Source organism: Mchenga conophoros, linkage group LG3 (genome assembly GCF_057382185.1).
Source record: "Mchenga conophoros isolate Kocher_MC1m ecotype Shallow Benthic linkage group LG3, M_conophoros_male_GT1.1, whole genome shotgun sequence".
NCBI classification, from domain to species: domain Eukaryota; kingdom Metazoa; phylum Chordata; class Actinopteri; order Cichliformes; family Cichlidae; genus Mchenga; species Mchenga conophoros.
The window spans coordinates 73,559,087-73,573,658 of NC_140528.1; the positions used below are offsets into that span (position 1 = coordinate 73,559,087).

A 14,572-nucleotide genomic window follows, 5' to 3' on the forward strand; every position below is an offset into this window, starting at 1 on the left:
CTGCTTCCTTGGCATTTTCACACACTGCAAGTGTTTCTTAGTCTTTAGAAAATATGTTCACAAGATAAGAGTGGCACACACCAGGAGATGTTGTCTTTGTTTTTATATTTCAGTTTTTATTTGTCTTAAACAGTTGTCTTTCGTTTGACAGTTTGTTCTTCAGCTGAGAGAATATTATGCACTCTCTTTATTGGCTTGGCACAACTTAGCAGCAAGCCAAGAGTGAAAAACAGGTAGAGAGAAAATTTAGGAGAGAGAACAGGCAGAGCAGGAGGGACACGGCTGGGAAATCACAATCAAACCGTGAATTAGTTTTCTTTGTTTGTTCAGTTTGTTCTCAGGTAGAGGCAATATATGCACTCTTTATTGCTTTAATGGCTTGGCGTTTTTCAGCAGCAAGCCAAGAGTGAAAAACAGGTAGAGAGAAAATTTAGCAGTGAGAACAGACAGAGCAGGAGAGACACGGCTTTAAATCAAACCGCAGATTTTTCTTTGTTTGTTCAGTTTGTTCATAGGTTGAGGCAAAATATGCACTCTTTATTGCTTTGTTGGCTTGGCGTTTTTCAGCAGCAAGCCAAGAGTGAAAAACAGGTAGAGAGAAAATTTAGCAGAGAGAACAGACAGAGCAGGAGAGACACGGCTTTAAATCAAACCGCAAAAGGATTGTTGGTTTGGCAAAATTTCTCACAAACCACAGAGTGAAATACAGATGGAAAGAAGGCAGAGACAATAGGTGGAGCAGGACAGAGGATAGAGGGGTTGGGGGGTTGGGATGTGAGAGAGAAGACTGGAGATCTGGTCCTTGTTCTTCTTCTTCTACACACTCTGAACAAAAAACAAGAAAAAAAAATAATTTTATTAAAATTATATCACATGGTAATTGTATGAACTAAATGTGACTACTGCAAAAGGACAAAACAAATATTCAAGCTAAACTGTTGTCGGCTGCCATGTGCAAAAAGTTGCATAATTGGGCACTTTTTAAAAGAATAAATATTTAATTAAATTCAGCAATAATATTTTTAAATACAAATATGATTGAGTGAATCATTAATTAATCACATGTAGTGTGACTACAAAAATGTACGAAAAAAATATTTTAGCCCAATTGTTAAGCTGCACTTATGTGTATTTATTATAAAATTGTGTTTAAAAGGTCTAGCACAAAGTTTGAACCCATCACTTTACAGCTTATATTAGTCATATTATTTTTTTATTTTGGTCTACTTCTCTTACAGTATGTGCACACCTACCAGGCAAAGCACAGTGTCAGTCAGGTTCCTGAAAGAAACGAGAAATAATACGTTAGTTGTCTGTACAGTGTTATCAGACTAACAGAAATACAAAGCCCACACAACATGATACACTGAACTTCTAGTCAGCAGGGTAATTATAGAGTAATATAGCACACCAACTGATACAGCAGTCATTTTACAATTCAAACTAGTTAACTGAAGTATTGCCACTTATGTAAGGCTACTGTTAGACTGTTACTAGCCTTAGCATTGCTGCTAGCGCTAGCATTCCGGCTAGCATTAGCACTTCAGTTAGTGTTAGCAATGCAGCTAGCGTTAGCATTGCAGCTAGCGTTAGCATTGCAGCTAGCGTTAGCAATGCTGCTAGCGCTAGCACTCTTACTGTTAAAACTGAGCCACAATGGCAATAATAAAGCTAATTTCTTACTTTTGTCTCACTGACCGGCAAGAAATATCACAGGAATATTATTTTTGTCAGTTAACAACTGCTAAGGCTAGTGTTAGCACTATAGCTAGCGTTAGCATTGTAGCTAGCATTAGCATCGAAGCTAGCATTAGCACTGCTGCTAACAGCAAAACATCATAAACGTATATAAATGATAGCGAAGGTTATTCTTTTTTCTTTCTTCTTTGAATTCTTTTTAACTCTGTTGGACTTGATATGTGAGTTTAAATGTCAAACATGTATTTTTTCCATCATAAAAATAAAACACTGCAGTACTGAGTGTACTGTACTTACCACAGCAGAGAGCAAAGCGGAATGACGACAGTTGGTCCAGTGATAGGTTAAAAACAGATGAGGCGTTCAGGTGGTGCTTGGAAATTTGACCATCAGTTTGAACAGCAATAATGAGCATATACATGTCTGTGTGTTGGTCTCTGTGTGTGACAGACATAGAGAGATAGAGGGAAAAAATACACTATACTAGTGTACAAATTGGTACTTTTTGCCCAAGTATAAGCGAATGAGTGACATACAGAAAAACAGGGCAACTGGCATTAAATGAGCAAATAAAAAGTATTAAATCTTGAACTGTTTTGTGGGTTTTATTTTAAGACTACTTTGAGTGTATTCGTGGGGAGATAAACTATACAGACTATAAACAGAAACATTAAATGAGATTAGATTAGTTAAACGTTAGTTAAAAGGTGGGGGAAATTAACTACAGACCAATAGATGCTGAGAGCTTTAATTATCCAGTCAGAAAGGATGATTTTGAAGTCATCAACTGACTCCAACTGCCCAGATCTGAAAAACCTTTGTGCCAATCACAATGCTCTACTTAGTTGGCATATACTAACTAGTGACAAACTATTAATCTGTGGCAAAACCCTGTCAAATCTGTCTTATTGTACTTTTGAAAAAGTTAATCTTACTACAATCTAACATTTTTAGGTTTAACCTTGGCAGAGTGAGAGAGAGCTCGTTAAGCAGGCAGGTGTGAGCCTGGTTGCTATAGTAACTGCACCCAATGGCTCCATACACACGACACAGACATGCGCCTCACTTTTGCTGCTTAAAATGAACAGAAAAGTCAGGCCGAAACAAATTCTTCCCAAATGAAAAGTACATGTCGTGTTGACAAAATTCTTTCACCGTGAGCGACAGCAATGTCTAGTCTACTGAATTCTCAGTTTTCATGTCTGTGGAGTTTATTATATGGATGTGGTGACAGTGGAAAGACACCATGCTCTTCTGATTTTCAAACAAACCTTCTGAGCCATTTTAACATTAGAGTCTATGGAAGAGTTGGAGGGAGGAGGCTGTGCATTGGTGACATTTATGAAAGAACCATAACACCTAGTACAATAGTAAACACATTGGATGAAAGAGGACAGCCATGGCTACGTTTTGAGGGTAAAATCATACCTGTAGAGCAAACGCTGCGGACACAGCAGCAGTTTTAAAAAAGATTTTAAGATTATTTTTTTTGCTCCTCTCACTCTAGCAGTTGAGCTGCCTCACTCTAGCCCCAACATTCCGTCCCATACACACCCATTATAAACTCTGAAACGGGTGAAAAAACATCATGAAACTTAAACTGGAACTGAAGAAAAAGTATAATAGATATTGAAAAGATAAATACAAGTTGAATAGTTGAATGTCTTGTCTTCGTTTTAAAGTTTGAATGGTGGCTCTATGTGAACGTATGTTGAAGTAGTAAGAGTTTAAAAATGAGTAAGTTGAATGAGAATTTGAAGGGTCTCCCCATTGAAATACATGGGAAATTTTTGTTGAATAAAGTTGAATAAAATTAAAAATATAAATGTTAGAAATGAGAAAAATACAAGCAATCATGTCCAAAAGAATAGGAATCTAATGGTGTTTGAATGGTTTTTCTAAGTTGAACGGTTTTGAAGGAGTAGGCTTTCAAAAAACGTACGGAATAGATAATAATAAAATGGAACTAGAAAGTGCATTTTCTGAAGAAACTGCAGTGTGAATGCTTGAATCTGAATGTATGCACTGAAATGAATTAATTACAAAATTTAAGTTAAAAATTTTGAATGAGATAAAAAAAACCTGAATTTAACCTGAAAACAAAAGTGCTGAACTGCTAAAAGGTGAAGGTTACACAGAAGAAGAAGTTGGAAAAAAACTGAAAATGTTTTAAATGTAAATTAGAAAACCCTAAGAAATGAGAAAAGAACATTTAGAGTCAGAAAACATCTGAATGAATATTAAAAGGTCATATTCTTTGAATCACTGAATGACTCAAATGTGATCCCTCCACTTGGACCCACACAGTTTAAAAAGTTTACATCTCTGAGCTTTGAAAGACAAGATGTTGGAAAAAGAACAACGATGGCGACGTTTTGAGGGTAAAATGATGGCTTTAACACTGTGGACACAGCAGCAGTTGAAAGAGAAGTGTTTAAGATGAATCTTGGTACAGTGGCAGAGAGAGCTCGTTAAGCAGGCAGGTGTGAGCCTGGTTGCTATAGTGACCGCACCCAATGGCTCCATACACACGCACACAGACATGCACCTCACTTTTGCTGCTTAAAATGAACAGAAAAGTCAGGCCGAAACAAATCGCTCCCAAATGAAAAGTAAAAGTCGTATTGACAAAATTCTTTCACCGTGAGCGACAGCAATGTCTAGTCTACCTAATTCTCAGTTTTCATGCCTGTGGAGCTTATTATATGGACGTGGTGACAGTGGAAAGACACCATGCTCTTCTGATTTTCAAACGAACCTTCTGAGCCATTTTAACATTAGAGTCTATGGAAGAGTTGGAAGGAGGAGGCTGTGCATTGGTGACATTTATGAAAGAACCGTAACACCTAGGACAATAGTAAACACATTGGATGAAAGAGGACAGCCATGGCTACGTTTTGAGGGTAAAATGATGGCTGTAGAGCAAACGCTGTGGACACAGCAGCAGTTTTAAAAAAGATTTTAAGATTAATTTTTTTGCTCCTCTCACTCTAGCAGTTGAGCTGTCTCACTCTAGCCCCAACATTCCGTCCCATACACACCCATTATAAACTCTGAAACGGCTGAAAAAACATCATGAAACTTAAACTGGAACTGAAGAAAAAGTATAATAGATATTGAAAAGATAAATACAAGTTGAATAGTTGAATGTCTTGTCTTCGTTTTAAAGTTTGAATGGTGGCTCTATGTCAATGTATGTGGAAGTAGTAAGAGTTTAAAAATGAGTAAGTTGAATGAGAATTTGAAGGGTCTCCCCATTGAAATACATTATAAATTTTTGTTGAATAAAGTTGAATAAAATTAAAAATATAAATGTTAAAAATGAGAAAAATAGAAGCAATGTTGTCCAAAAGAATAGGAATCTAACGATGTTTGAATGGTTTTTCTAAGTTGAACGGTTTTGAAGGAGTAGGCTTTCAAAAAACGTACGGAAAAATAATAAAATATAACTAGAAAGTGCATTTTCTGAAGAAACTGCAGTGTGAATGCTTGAATCTGAATGTATGCATTGAAATGAAATAATTACTGAATTTAAGTTAAAAATTTTGAATGAGATTAAAAAAAAACCCCGAATTTAACCTGAAAACAAAAGTGCTGAACTGCTAAAAGCTGAAGGTTACACAGAAGAAGAAGTTGGAAAAAAGCTGAAAATGTTTTAATTGTAAATTAGAAAAACCTAAGAAATGAGAAAAGAACATTTAGAGTCAGAAAACATCTGAAAGAATATTAAAAGGTCATATTCTTTGAATCACTGAATGACTAAAATGTGATCCCTCCACTTGGATCCACACAGTTTAAAAAGTTTACATCTCTGAGCTTGGAAAGACAAGATGTTGGAAAAAGAACAACGATGGCGACGTTTTGAGGGTAAAATGATGGCTTTAACACTGTGGACACAGCAGCAGTTGAAAGAGAAGTGTTTAAGATTAATCTTGGCAGAGTGAGAGAGAGAGCTGTTAAGCAGGCAGGTGTGAGCCTGGTTGCTATAGTGACCGCACCCAATGGCTCCATACACACGTACACAGACATGCGCCTCACTTTTGCTGCTTAAAATGAACAGAAAAGTCAGGCCCAAACAAATCGTTCCCAAATGAAAAGTAAAAGTCGTATTGACGAAATTCTTTCACCGTGAGCGACAGCAATGTCTAGTCTACCTAATTCTCAGTTTTCATGCCTGTGGAGCTTATTATATGGACGTGGTGACAGTGGAAAGACACCATGCTCTTCTGATTTTCAAACGAACCTTCTGAGCCATTTTAACATTACAGTCTATGGAAGAGTTGGAGGGAGGAGGCTGTGCATTGGTGACATTTATGAAAGAACCATAACACCTAGGACAATAGTAAACACATTGGATGAAAGAGGACAGCCATGGCTACGTTTTGAGGGTAAAATCATACCTGTAGAGCAAACGCTGCGGACACAGCAGCAGTTTTAAAAAAGATTTTAAGATTAATTTTTTTGCTCCTCTCACTCTAGCAGTTGAGCTGCCTCACTCTAGCCCCAACATTCCGTCCCATACACACCCATTATAAACTCTGAAACGGGTGAAAAAACATCATGAAACTTAAACTGGAACTGAAGAAAAAGTATAATAGATATTGAAAAGATAAATACAAGTTGAATAATTGAATGTCTTGTCTTCGTTTTAAAGTTTGAATGGTGGCTCTATGTCAATGTATGTGGAAGTAGTAAGAGTTTAAAAATGAGTAAGTTGAATGAGAATTTGAAGGGTCTCCCCATTGAAATACATTATAAATTTTTGTTGAATAAAGTTGAATAAAATTAAAAATATAAATATTAAAAAGGAGAAAAATAGAAGCAGTCATGTCCAAAAGAATAGGAATCTAACGGTGTTTGAATGGTTTTTCTAAGTTGAACGGTTTTGAAGGAGTTAGATGCCAAAAAACGTACGGAATATATAATAATAACTAGAAAGTGCATTTTCTGAAGAAACTGCAGTGTGAATGCTTGAATCTGAATGTATGCACTGAAATGAATTAATTGCTGAATTTTGAGTTAAAAATATTGAATGAAATTTAAAAAACAAAAAAAAAAAAACAAAAACAAATTTAACCTGAAAACAAAGGTGCTGAACTGCTAAAAGCTGAAGGTTACACAGAAGAAGAAGTTGGAAAAAAGCTGAAAATGTTTTAATTGTAAATTAGAAAAACCTAAGAAATGAGAAAAGAACATTTAGAATCAGAAAACATCTGAAAGAATATTAAAAGGTCATATTCTTTGAATCACTGAATGACTAAAATGTGATCCCTCCACTTGGATCCACACAGTTTAAAAAGTTTACATCTCTGAGCTTTGAAAGACAAGATGTTGGAAAGAGAACAACGATGGCGACGTTTTGAGGGTAAAATGATGGCTGTAACACTGTGGAGACAGCAGCAGTTGAAAGAGAAGTGTTTAAGATGAATCTTGGCAGAGTGAGAGAGAGAGCTCGTTAAGCAGGCAGGTGTGAGCCTGGTTGCTATAGTGACCGCACCCAATGGCTCCATACACACGCACACAGACATGCGCCTCACTTTTGCTCCTTAAAATGAACAGAAAAGTCAGGCCGAAACAAATCGTTCCCAAATGAAAAGTAAAAGTCGTATTGACAAAATTCTTTCACCGTGAGCGACAGCAGCTTCTAGTCTACCAAATTCTCAGTTTTCATGTCTGTGGAGTTTATTATATGGACGTGGTGACAGTGGAAAGACACCATGCTCTTCTGATTTTCAAACGAACCTTCTGAGCCATTTTAACATTGGAGTCTATGGAAGAGTTGGAGGGAGGAGGCTGTGCATTGGTGACATTTATGAAAGAACCATAACACCTAGTACAATAGTAAACACATTGGATGAAAGAGGACAGCCATGGCTACGTTTTGAGGGTAAAATCATACCTGTAGAGCAAACGCTGTGGACACAGCAGCAGTTTTAAAAAAGATTTTAAGATTAATTTTTTTGCTCCTCTCACTCTAGCAGTTGAGCTGTCTCACTCTAGCCCCAACATTCCGTCCCATACACACCCATTATAAACTCTGAAACGGGTGAAAAAACATCATGAAACTTAAACTGGAACTGAAGAAAAAGTATAATAGATATTGAAAAGATAAATACAAGTTGAATAGTTGAATGTCTTGTCTTCGTTTTAAAGTTTGAATGGTGGCTCTATGTCAATGTATGTGGAAGTAGATACAGTTTAAAGAGGAGGAAGTTGAATGAGAATTTGAAGGGTCTCCCCATTGAAATACATTATAAATTTTTGTTGAAAAAAGTTGAATAAAATTAAAAATATAAATGTTAAAAATGAGAAAAATAGAAGCAGTGTTGTCCAAAAGAATAGGAATCTAACGGTGTTTGAATGGTTTTTCTAAGTTGAACGGTTTTGAAGGAGATAGATTACAAAAAACGTACGGAATACAGAATAATAATAAATAAAATAGAATAAAGATTAGAAGAACAATACTGTGAATGCTTTTCAAGCATTCACACTAATAAAGATTCGAATAACAATACTGTGAATGCTTTTCAAGCATTCACACTAACTAGAAAGTGCATTTTCTGAAGAAACTGCAGTGTGAATGCTTGAATCTGAATGTGTGCACTGAAATGAATTAATTGCTGAATTTTGAGTTAAAAATCTTGAATGAGATAAAAAAAAAAAAAAACCTAATTTAACCTGAAAACAAAAGTGCTGAACTGCTAAAAGCTGAAGGTTACACAGAAGAAGAAGTTGGAAAAAAGCTGAAAATGTTTTAATTGTAAATTAGAAAACCCTAAGAAATGAGAAAAGAACATTTAGAGTCAGAAAACATCTGAATGAATATTAAAAGGTCATATTCTTTCAATCACTGAATGACTCAAATGTGATCCCTCCACTTTGATCCACACAGTTTAAAAAGTTTAAAAGCCTGAGCTTTGAAAGACACGGTGTTGGAAAGAGAACAATAATGGCGACAATTTGAGGGTAAAATGATGGCTGTAACACTGTGGACACAGCAGCAGTTGAAAGAGAAGTGCTTAAGATGAATCTTGGTACAGTGGCAGGCAGAGCTCGTTAAGCAGGCAGGTGTGAGCCTGGTTGCTATAGTGACCGCACCCAATGGCTCCATACACACGTACACAGACATGCGCCTCACTTTTGCTGCTTAAAATGAACAGAAAAGTCAGGCCGAAACAAATCGTTCCCAAATGAAAAGTAAAAGTCGTATTGACAAAATTCTTTCACCGTGAGTGACAGCAATGTCTAGTCTACCTAATTCTCAGTTTTCGTGCCTGTGGAGTTTATTATATGGACGTGGTGACAGTGGAAAGACACCATGCTCTTCTGATTTTCAAACGAACCTTCTGAGCCATTTTAACATTAGAGTCTATGGAAGAGTTGGAGGGAGGAGGCTGTGCATTGGTGACATTTACGAAAGAACCATAACACCTAGGACAATAGTAAACACATTGGATGAAAGAGGACAGCGATGGCTACGTTTTGAGGGTAAAATGATGGCTGTAGAGCAAACGCTGCGGACACAGCAGCAGTTTTAAAAAAGATTTTAAGATTAATTTTTTTGCTCCTCTCACTCTAGCAGTTGAGCTGCCTCACTCTAGCTCCAACATTCCGTCCCATACACACCCATTATAAACTCTGAAACGGGTGAAAAAACATCATGAAACTTAAACTGGAACTGAAGAAAAAGTATAATAGATATTGAAAAGATAAATACAAGTTGAATAGTTGAATGTCTTGTCTTCGTTTTAAAGTTTGAATGGTGGCTCTATGTCAATGTATGTGGAAGTAGTAAGAGTTTAAAAATGAGTAAGTTGAATGAGGATTTGAAGGGTCTCCCCATTGAAATACATTATAAATTTTTGTTGAATAAAGTTGAATAAAATTAAAAATATAAATGTTAAAAATATGAAAAATAGAAGCAGTGTTGTCCAAAAGAATAGGAATCTAACGGTGTTTGAATGGTTTTTCTAAGTTGAACGGTTTTGAAGGAGTAGGCTTTGAAAAAACGTACGGAAAAATAAAATATAATAATAATAATAATAATAATAATAATAAAGATTCGAATAACAATACTGTGAATGCTTTTCAAGCATTCACACTAACTAGAAAGTGCATTTTCTGAAGAAACTGCAGTGTGAATGCTTGAATCTGAATGTATGCACTGAAATGAATTAATTGCTGAATTTTGAGTTAAAAATATTGAATGAGATTAAAAAAAAACAAAAAAAAAAACGAATTTAACCTGAAAACAAAAGTGCTGAACTGCTAAAAGCTGAAGGTTACACAGAAGAAGAAGTTGGAAAAAAAACTGAAAATGTTTTAAATGTAAATTAGAAAAACCTAAGAAATGAGAAAAGAACATTTAGAGTCAGAAAACATCTGAAAGAATATTAAAAGGTCATATTCTTTGAATCACTGAATGACTAAAATGTGATCCCTCCACTTGGACCCACACAGTTTAAAGTTTACATCTCTGAGCTTTGAAAGACAAGATGTTGGAAAAAGAACAACGATGGCGACGTTTTGAGGGTAAAATGATGGCTTTAACACTGTGGACACAGCAGCAGTTGAAAGAGAAGTGCTTAAGATGAATCTTGGTACAGTGGCAGGCAGAGCTCGTTAAGCAGGCAGGTGTGAGCCTGGTTGCTATAGTGACCGCACCCAATGGCTCCATACACACGCACACAGACATGCACCTCACTTTTGCTGCTTAAAATGAACAGAAAAGTCAGGCCGAAACAAATCGTTCCCAAATGAAAAGTAAAAGTCGTATTGACAAAATTCTTTCACCGTGAGCGACAGCAATGTCTAGTCTACCAAATTCTCAGTTTTCATGTCTGTGGAGTTTATTATATGGACGTGGTGACAGTGGAAAGACACCATGCTCTTCTGATTTTCAAACGAACCTTCTGAGCCATTTTAACATTAGAGTCTATGGAAGAGTTGGAGGGAGGAGGCTGTGCATTGGTGACATTTATGAAAGAACCATAACACCTAGTACAATAGTAAACACATTGGATGAAAGAGGACAGCCATGGCTACGTTTTGAGGGTAAAATCATACCTGTAGAGCAAACGCTGCGGACACAGCAGCAGTTTTAAAAAATATTTTAAGATTAATTTTTTTGCTCCTCTCACTCTAGCAGTTGAGCTGCCTCACTCTAGCCCCAACATTCCGTCCCATACACACCCATTATAAACTCTGAAACGGGTGAAAAAACATCATGAAACTTAAACTGGAACTGAAGAAAAAGTATAATAGATATTGAAAAGATAAATACAAGTTGAATAGTTGAATGTCTTGTCTTCGTTTTAAAGTTTGAATGGTGGCTCTATGTCAACGTATGTTGAAGTAGTAAGAGTTTAAAAATGAGTAAGTTGAATGAGAATTTGAAGGGTCTCCCCATTGAAATACATGGGAAATTTTTGTTGAATAAAGTTGAATAAAATTAAAAATATAAATGTTAAAAATGAGAAAAATAGAAGCAATGTTGTCCAAAATAATAGGAATCTAACGATGTTTGAATGGTTTTTCTAAGTTGAACGGTTTTGAAGGAGTAGGCTTTCAAAAAACGTACGGAATACAGAATAAACTAGAAAGTGCATTTTCTGAAGAAACTGCAGTGTGAATGCTTGAATCTGAATGTATGCATTGAAATGAAATAATTACTGAATTTAAGTTAAAAATTTTGAATGAGATAAAAAAAAAAACAACCCGGATTTAACCTGAAAACAAAAGTGCTGAACTGCTAAAAGCTGAAGGTTACACAGAAGAAGAAGTTGGAAAAAAGCTGAAAATGTTTTAATTGTAAATTAGAAAAACCTAAGAAATGAGAAAAGAACATTTAGAGTCAGAAAACATCTGAAAGAATATTAAAAGGTCATATTCTTTGAATCACTGAATGACTAAAATGTGATCCCTCCACTTGGACCCACACAGTTTAAAAAGTTTACATCTCTGAGCTTTGAAAGACAAGATGTTGGAAAAAGAACAACGATGGCGACGTTTTGAGGGTAAAATGATGGCTGTAACACTGTGGACACAGCAGCAGTTGAAAGAGAAGTGCTTAAGATGAATCTTGGTACAGTGGCAGAGAGAGCTCGTTAAGCAGGCAGGTGTGAGCCTGGTTGCTATAGTGACCGCACCCAATGGCTCCATACACACGTACACAGACATGCGCCTCACTTTTGCTGCTTAAAATGAACAGAAAAGTCAGGCCGAAACAAATCGTTCCCAAATGAAAAGTAAAAGTCGTATTGACAAAATTCTTTCACCGTGAGCGACAGCCATGTCTAGTCTACCAAATTCTCAGTTTTCATGCCTGTGGAGCTTATTATATGGACGTGGTGACAGTGTAAAGACACCATGCTCTTCTGATTTTCAAACGAACCTTCTGAGCCATTTTAACATTAGAGTCTATGGAAGAGTTGGAGGGAGGAGGCTGTGCATTGGTGACATTTATGAAAGAACCATAACACCTAGGACAATAGTAAACACATTGGATGAAAGAGGACAGCGATGGCTACGTTTTGAGGGTAAAATCATACCTGTAGAGCAAACGCTGCGGACACAGCAGCAGTTTTAAAAAAGATTTTAAGATTAATTTTTTTGCTCCTCTCACTCTAGCAGTTGAGCTGCCTCACTCTAGCCCCAACATTCCGTCCCATACACACCCATTATAAACTCTGAAACGGGTGAAAAAACATCATGAAACTTAAACTGGAACTGAAGAAAAAGTATAATAGATATTGAAAAGATAAATACAAGTTGAATAGTTGAATGTCTTGTCTTCGTTTTAAAGTTTGAATGGTGGCTCTATGTCAATGTATGTGGAAGTAGTAAGAGTTTAAAAATGAGTAAGTTGAATGAGGATTTGAAGGGTCTCCCCATTGAAATACATTATAAATTTTTGTTGAATAAAGTTGAATAAAATTAAAAATATAAATGTTAAAAATATGAAAAATAGAAGCAGTGTTGTCCAAAAGAATAGGAATCTAACGGTGTTTGAATGGTTTTTCTAAGTTGAACGGTTTTGAAGTTATAGGATTACAAAAAACGTACGGAATAGATAAAATATAATAATAACTAGAAAGTGCATTTTCTGAAGAAACTGCAGTGTGAATGCTTGAATCTGAATGTATGCACTGAAATGAATTAATTGCTGAATTTTGAGTTAAAAATATTGAATGAGATTAAAAAAAAACAAAAAAAACCCCGAATTTAACCTGAAAACAAAGGTGCTGAACTGCTAAAAGCTGAAGGTTACACAGAAGAAGGAGTTGGAAAAAAACTGAAAATGTTTTAAATGTAAATTAGAAAACCCTAAGAAATGAGAAAAGAACATTTAGAGTCAGAAAACATCTGAATGAATATCAAAAGGTCATATTCTTTGAATCACTGAATGACTCAAATGTGATCCCTCCACTTTGATCCACACAGTTTAAAAAGTTTAAATGCCTGAGCTTTGAAAGACACGGTGTTGGAAAGAGAACAATAATGGCGACAATTTGAGGGTAAAATGATGGCTGTAACACTGTGGACACAGCAGCAGTTGAAAGAGAAGTGCTTAAGATGAATCTTGGTACAGTGGCAGGCAGAGCTCGTTAAGCAGGCAGGTGTGAGCCTGGTTGCTATAGTGACTGCACCCAATGGCTCCATACACACGTACACAGACATGCGCCTCACTTTTGCTGCTTAAAATGAACAGAAAAGTCAGGCCGAAACAAATCGTTCCCAAATGAAAAGTAAAAGTCGTATTGACAAAATTCTTTCACCGTGAGCGACAGCCATGTCTAGTCTACCTAATTCTCAGTTTTCATGCCTGTGGAGTTTATTATATGGACGTGGTGACAGTGGAAAGACACCATGCTCTTCTGATTTTCAAACGAACCTTCTGAGCCATTTTAACATTAGAGTCTATGGAAGAGTTGGAGGGAGGAGGCTGTGCATTGGTGACATTTATGAAAGAACCATAACACCTAGGACAATAGTAAACACATTGGACGAAAGAGGACAGCCATGGCTACGTTTTGAGGGTAAAATCATACCTGTAGAGCAAACGCTGCGGACACAGCAGCAGTTTTAAAAAAGATTTTAAGATTAATTTTTTTGCTCCTCTCACTCTAGCAGTTGAGCTGCCTCACTCTAGCCCCAACATTCCGTCCCATACACACCCATTATAAACTCTGAAACGGGTGAAAAAACATCATGAAACTTAAACTGGAACTGAAGAAAAAGTATAATAGATATTGAAAAGATAAATACAAGTTGAATAGTTGAATGTCTTGTCTTCGTTTTAAAGTTTGAATGGTGGCTCTATGTCAATGTATGTGGAAGTAGTAAGAGTTTAAAAATGAGTAAGTTGAATGAGGATTTGAAGGGTCTCCCCATTGAAATACATTATAAATTTTTGTTGAATAAAGTTGAATAAAATTAAAAATATAAATGTTAAAAATATGAAAAATAGAAGCAGTGTTGTCCAAAAGAATAGGAATCTAACGGTGTTTGAATGGTTTTTCTAAGTTGAACGGTTTTGAAGGAGTAGGCTTTCAAAAAACGTACGGAAAAATAATAAAATATAATAATAAAGATTAGAAGAACAATACTGTGAATGCTTTTCAAGCATTCACACTAATAATAACTAGAAAGTGCATTTTCTGAAGAAACTGCAGTGTGAATGCTTGAATCTGAATGTATGCACTGAAATGAATTAATTGCTGAATGTTAAGTTAAAAATCTGAATGAGCTGGAAAATACAGAATTTTTAACCTGAAAATAAAAGTGCAGAACTTTTGAAAGCTGATGTTTACACAGAAGAAGTTGGAAAAAGCTAAGCATGTTTAAAATGTAAATAATAAAAAGATGAGTAATG

General features: G+C 35.9%; 1 long non-coding RNA gene across 1 annotated transcript; it reads right to left on the reverse strand.

Annotated features, from left to right (window-relative positions):
• Window positions 1-90: 90 nt before the first annotated feature.
• On the reverse strand, window positions 91-2,339 carry LOC146580408 (uncharacterized). The gene is made up of 3 exons (XR_014891263.1): window positions 1,996-2,339; window positions 1,254-1,281; window positions 91-825 (listed from the first exon to the last, which is right to left on the reverse strand). It is a non-coding gene; the product is annotated as an uncharacterized LOC146580408 (long non-coding RNA).
• Between the last annotated feature and the right edge of the window lie 12,233 nt (window positions 2,340-14,572).